Raw genomic sequence first — 7,035 nt, 5'->3', positions numbered from 1 at the left:
TGGGAAGGTGGCTCAGTGGTAGAGTGCTTGCCTTGCATGCATGAGGCCCTGGGTTCGATTCCTCAGCACCACATAAACAAAAAGGAAAAAGCCGGAAGTGGCGCTGTGGCTCAAGCGGTAGAGCACTAGCTTTGAGCTGAAGAGCTGAGGGACAGTGCGCAGGCCCAGAGTTCAAGGCCCCACGACCGGACCCAAAAAAAAGAAAAAAAAAACTGTTACTAGAAAACAAAGTTATACTAATAATTAGCTTACCAAATTCACTTATATCCTTTTATTCTATTTCATAATATTTCATAATATTCTATTGCATAAAAAGCCTATATACCCACTTACATCTTCAGATCTTAATATTTATTTCAGAAATGTCTATAGCTCTATAGTCAATGAACTGAAATAATACTAAAAATATTCAAAGGCTTTTCAGAAATTGCAAGACGCTCTCGGGGTTGTTATTTATATTGGAAAAGATATTCGAAAAGCCTTATTTGTTAAAGTTGTGATAGTTACTTCCACAAAAGAGCCATTAGTGAAGATCCCATTGCATGTACAAAACAACTTCAAATGCATCCACAATCTGGAGGTGACACATGCTTTTTGTTTGTTTGTTTTGAAAGGTATATCTAGCAAGCTTATCCACAATACTGGTTTTCAGTCAATATAATGGGATATTCAAACCTAATAAATACAGGGTTGATTATCTTAGTGAGAATAGATATGATGTTACAAAGAAAGTTATTTTCAACAGAAATCTGGAAAGAGTTTATTCACCTTGTGTTTCATAGGAATAACCAGAGAGTAATACCTATTTGGTCAAGTCAGTCAAACTCACTCCATGAGTATATCTTAAAAGTATAATCAATTTAAGAGGTCAAATACATATTTTGTACTGACAGTCATCTTACAGCAATAACTTACTACCTAATTATATCTGTATCTTCTTACCTAACATATAATAAGAGCTGAAAGTGGTCTCTTTTATCTAACTTAATGTTGTATATGTTTTGATTATGATGATGTTATTATTTGACAAATAAAATGTACAGAAGGGTGGCTCCACAGAAATGACATGACAGAACACTGATAAATAAAAACATTGCAACACAGTTAGCTCTTTTGAGCCTCACCTTGTCCACATTGGCAAGCAACATTGCAACAGCACACACACACATATACACATACACACATGTGTGCACATGTACACACATATACTTCCATGCTAAATTCAGGGTTTAGTACAAAAAAGTACAAATAAAATTTTAGTGATTAGGACAAATGTTAATTTGCCTTATTACAAAATAATACACAATCCAGTCACCATGGGTGTTACATTTTACTTGCCTCGCCACATGTGACCACTTAATTTATTTTAATTAATTAATTCATTCATTTGTTTGGTGCTAATACTAGGCTTGAACTCATGGCCTGGCTCTGTCCCAGAATTTGTCGTTTTTTTGTTGTAGTTTTCTCAAGCCTAGAATTTTACTGCTTGTCCCACAGCTCCATTTCTAGCTCTTGCGGGTTACTTTCAAATCAGAATTTAATGGACTTTTTTTTGCTTGGTTTGGTTTCAAACCACAACCCTCAGATTTCATCTTTCTGATTAGCTAGGATAAACACATGAGCCACAAGTGTGGCTTCTAGTTTTTCCTCTATAGCTATCTAATACACATATTAGATAGTAATTTAAAACCTAGAGTATAGAAGCAAGTTGTACAGTGATGATATTGTCTTGTCAGAAATTTAAGCTAGTAAATTTCTTCTTAAAACCATAAACAAAAATACCATGGTATAATATAAGAGAACTCACTATTCAACATATGAGCTTTAAGAGCTTTCTAATAGATCCATTATTTGTTACCCAACATTAGAAAAAACTATATAATGCAGTAGTAAAATAGAAGTTCTTTGTAGGAATACTTAATTACCTTCTTTTTAAAGATACTTGTTTTCATCTAAAAAAGTAGGCATGTCTATTGTCTTGATGTGATTTTGATGATTGAAGGTGCTTAATGAGAAGTCAAAGTGTATTACTAATCCTTTGCTATCAATTAAATCTCACCTTTTCTTCTTGGAACTTATAATTATTAAAGCAATAGTTCAGAATCAGCAAGCAATAGTTCAGATTCACACTTCCAGTGCAAGTGGATCACCAGTAATTAATCCTTGATACCATTTTCCAAAAAGTTTTGTCACAGATGCAATCGGCCTGCCTTCTCTAGCTGCTTTCCTAGCCTGGACCTATTCCTTCACTCTTCAGGAAAAGTGTGATTCAACTGATTTCAGTCAGATCTGTTACTAGAATTATCAAGGATTTAGATTTTTATCTGTAATTTGGTCAAAACTATGTCTCTTTTATGTAGGCTAATAAAAATGTATTTACTAATTTCAAGTAAATACATAAATTCCATTTCCATCTCTTTTAAAAAATAAAATTGTTTGCTCTATAAATTGATCAGAGGCATGGATTTTGTGGCTAGCTAGGTCATTGCACATCTGTCTCTCTCTTCCTCTCTCCCTTTCATGGTTCTCATAGATAATGTGACAGCTCCATAATTATCCTAATTAATTTTGCTTTTATATTTTTGGTTGCATCATTTCACTTTCTGCTCTGCCATTTCCCAAATCATTTACATAGAAGGCATTATTTCATATTTTCTCATTCCTATAATAAGCTGCACATGAAGACACCACTGGTCCCATTTTCAGTCTGTACCTTTGAATATGGAGGAAAACCTTTCCTCTGCTCTCTATCAATTCCCTACTCTCCAGTTAGAATAATTTCCAATAGTAAAATTGGAAAAAGATAAAAAAATCATGGTGAAATAACAGATGTAGAAAATTCACTGGATTTTTCTGACCAGTTCAACCAACGTGAACTATTAGGGAATACATGGGCACCCCATTCCCACTGGTACTCACTGTCTCTGGTTAGGCAATTCTGATGAAGACAAGGAACAAGATGAAAAAGTGAGGAATGGTATCATTTGCAAAAAAAAATGGAGAAGTATTAAAGCAAATTTTTGTTTGGGCTGCTGAAAATAATTGGCTTACTACAGTGCAGACACTGCTTTCCTAAAAGGCCACTCATGTGAATACTAGGGATGATGATGAGTATACCTCTCTTCATCGGGAAGCCTCCAGTGGGCACTTAGACATTGTCCATGAGTTGGTGGCTCAAGGCAGATATTCATGCAATTACTGTGAATGGCTAGACACCCCTGCACAGTGCTTATATGTTGAATAATACCAGAGTGGCTGCTTTCTTAGTTCACATTGAGTCAGATACCAATGCCCAAACTAAAGTCCTCTTGACTCCCTTGCATCTTGCTGCTTGGAATAGAAATAGCAAAGATATGCTGGATCGCCTTCTATGGAAGCATTATATCAAACCAGGTCTGAAGAACAACTTGGAAGAAACTGCATTTAATATTGCCAAAAGGATAAATATGTATCACTACCTCTTTTAAATTGTGGAAGGCTGTAAAAATTGTTCTCTTAACTCATAATGGTTTGGTTAAGATTCTTAAATTTCAAAAATGCCAATCCATCTTTGTGTCTGTACAAAATATTTTCACAATACAAAGCAACAGCAATATCTTACTTTAAAAATTCATGGATTCCATAGTATTCTTCAAGTGAATTGCCTGACTTTGATGTCAAAATGTATTCAAGAGTTGTTTGTATACATCTATAATGATTTCTGCAGGGTTTGTGATTTTTAAATCAGAAATCACTTTAACTTATCTATTGAAATTAGTAGTACAGAAACTAAAAATATTTCTGGTGCTTGTATGAAAAAAGTATATTTTAAAATACTCTGTATTTTGTTTGTATAATGTCCATAATCTATTTAATTCTCTCCTAGATATAATACTTTGAATTATATATTGTTTTATAATATATAGGTTCGTTAATAAATGTGTTATTTCAGATAGCATTCCATACAGAAAAAGTTTAAGATTCCTTTTTTTTCCTAGGTCCTTATAGTATTTTATTTCTTTGGGATAAAATGACAATGTTATCCAATTTCAAATGTTTTGTAAAGATTATGCTATGTAAAGGCCATTCTAAGGTGAGGATTTAACGCACTGATGTCAAACTAACTTTCAGTTCAATGAATTACATATATTGTTACATTTGCCTTTTTAAATTTTTTATTGTGAAAATACTGTACAGAGGGGTTACAATTACATGGGCAAGATAATGAGTACATTTCTTATCAAGCATTGTAGCCTCCTCCTGTATTTACCCTTCCCATCCATTCCCATCCTTCCCTTGCTCCCCCACTCAATCCTCCCTCTACCCCTCCACCCGCACAAAGTTGTAAAGTTTATTTTTCGACATAACGACTTGTATTTTTGTAATCAATTTTTAATAACTGTTTTTCATTTCTTGCATCTCAAGAATGAAAAATATGGAATATTTCACAAATTTTCATATCATCCTTGTGCAAGTGCCATGATAATCTCTATATTGTAGTAATTTGGGTAAACGTCCTGCTGAAGCATGTAGTATCCTGTAAATTTAAGTAGTTATTGATGCAATCTTTATACAGGCATATATCCTTGGTTGACTGTTTGTAACTAGGAAACCTTATTGTTCCTAAAAATGTTATTGATCTTAATTCTCTAAAATTCTGTGTATATTGGGAAAAGCTTATATTGTTTGGTCGATTGCTCACATTTGCAATTTTTTTGTCAATGACTATTTTAAGTCTTTTTCATTTTAAATTTGATCATACTTTGAAGCCTTTATAGCTAGGTCCAAAGGTGATTGTTTTTCAAGTACTTATTTATAAACTGAGTTAGCTTTGTGGAGCTAATGGATTCAAAGTAAGCCTTGCTTAAGAGCTACTTCTAAACTTCTGCAGCTTAAAAATTTCTAAATGATGTCTTATTGGTACAAATGTCTACCTGACCCTTTATTCTTCTTCCCTGTAGCAACAGACCAACCAGAATATCTTACCCTGACAGCATAGATTTTCTTATTGGAACAAAACTAATATTAGTTAAAAGGGATCATAGAGAGATAAACAGTTAAGACAGAATCATTTAGGCTAGAAGGTATTTTATCAAAATATAATTGTTTTTTATACCTAACATTTCAATAGTAGCTAAAGCCAAGAAGGTGAAAAAAATTTTCACATGCATGATTACCAAATGTCCTGGCCAGTCTACCATCCATCCAGGCAGGAATTTACACTACTGCCTTTCTTTCATCAAATATTTTCATAGTTAAAAGAGAAGTCTATATGTTTCTCCTCGATATTAGGCCTTAAATTGGTAATGTTTTAATCACAGTGTTTCCTCTTGTCTCTAGGCTGTAAATCTCCAAATGGTAAAGCTTTAGGTCCAACTCTACCAAACACTGAGGTAGAAATAATGGAATAATATTTTAAAATACAGTTGCCTTTGATACCCTAACCACAACAGAACATTGCAAAACATGTGCCTTTTTTCTTATATTTTATAGTTATATATTTTATATTTATACGTGCTGATATTTTATTTCACACAGTGAAACTTACTAGAATTAATTGATAATTTGACAAATAAATAGATATTTATTACAATAAATAGATTGGAATATAAAGAATAAGGTTTAGAATGTACATTAGAATATAAAAAGTATCAATGCAATGTCTTTGGTATAAACTTGTGATATGTTCTAAGTATTCTTGGTCTTCTGAATTCACATTGTAAACAAAAAACAATTGTTTTCCTCTAATCTATAAGGGATTTTACTCTGCTGCTCTGTTTATTGTTTTAACTCACTGGTTGCAAAATGTTTTTCTCTATATTTCTGAAGCATTTCTACTGATTGTACCCAAATTTTGCTGATATGATATCTAAAAGGTATTATTCTTCTGCAGGATCCACGGGTCCTAGGATCCCAGGTCTTAGTTATCCTCTTCATCTGATAACAAGGGGAAGATTTCTCACCTAGGCTCATAAAACATGCCAACAGAAAGTAATTGAAAATCCATCTCAATTCCTTATGACACCGGAATTAGTGGTAAGCAATTGTGTAATGCAATGCAACTTAAAATGAAAGATGAGATCACAAAATCTGAGAGAAAGTACAGTAATTCAAACTTTCAGTTTACAGATGACCAGCCCATATGAGTGACCAAGATCACAAATGTCACAAAATTATTTTTAATACCCCTCTTCGAATGATAACTCAAAGATTTCAGTCCAGCATAAGTAGGCAAAAAAAAAAATAGTTCCTAGAAGGATAGATCCATAATTGGTCTACCAGGGCTAGGAAAACTTGACTTACAGGTCAAATATAATTCACAAAAACATTAATTGAGAAGATCGTTAATGCTTCAAAATACTGGTACTTCAGTAAAACTTGTTTCTGTAGAATAAAAATGTTATCATTCTCAAACCAACGATAACCTACACTTAATCTCCTGAAAACAGATTCCTTTTCAAATAATCTTTTAAAAATCACATTCACCAAAATAACATTTGACAAGTAGACAATATTGACATTACAAATTTTTCAAGTTTAGGGTGCAAGTTACAATAGAGTTGTTTTATTTACCCAGCACTAATGCCAAACAGGTTCAACCATTCATTAAAGTGTAGAAATAGTACCATCCACCATTTGTGTTGTTCAGTAGGTGCCTTACAGAAATATGTCAAATAGAAAAACCTCCCATAATTCAAACCCAAACACTAGCTAATAAAGTAAGTTTAATCACATACTAAGGTACATTTTAAAAAGTCACAAATAGTTGCTTTATCATATGTTGTTTTATGTTTTACCTATCAGTCTAACATAGTAAGAAATATGACTTAAAGTCATGAATATGGGTACTCATCAGAGATGTGACAAACATAAAATCTGTCTTCTATTTCTACCAAGTCTTCTTCTTATTCCAAAACTTATAGGTAGTAGAAAATATTATCCCATGTAAAATAAAATAATCACAAACCTTTTTCAAAGCCATTTATAAAATTTGGTAGTTAGGAATATATTCTAAGCCATTTTTAAACTTTCTTGTTGACTAAAGATTAATCTTAC

The 7,035-nt window shown here is 32.8% G+C and overlaps 1 pseudogene; it reads right to left on the bottom strand.

Moving 5' to 3' along the window:
* Nucleotides 1–4,408: 4,408 nt before the first annotated feature.
* Nucleotides 4,409–4,508, bottom strand: LOC122127414 (annotated as a pseudogene).
* Nucleotides 4,509–7,035: the final 2,527 nt, after the last annotated feature.

The sequence above is a fragment of the Dipodomys spectabilis genome, unplaced genomic scaffold, assembly GCF_019054845.1.
Source record: "Dipodomys spectabilis isolate Male_0828 unplaced genomic scaffold, ASM1905484v1 ptg000300l, whole genome shotgun sequence".
Classification (NCBI taxonomy): Eukaryota; Metazoa; Chordata; class Mammalia; order Rodentia; family Heteromyidae; genus Dipodomys; species Dipodomys spectabilis.
Note: the sequence above shows the minus strand (reverse complement) of the source record. Positions and strands in the feature narration are given on the sequence as shown.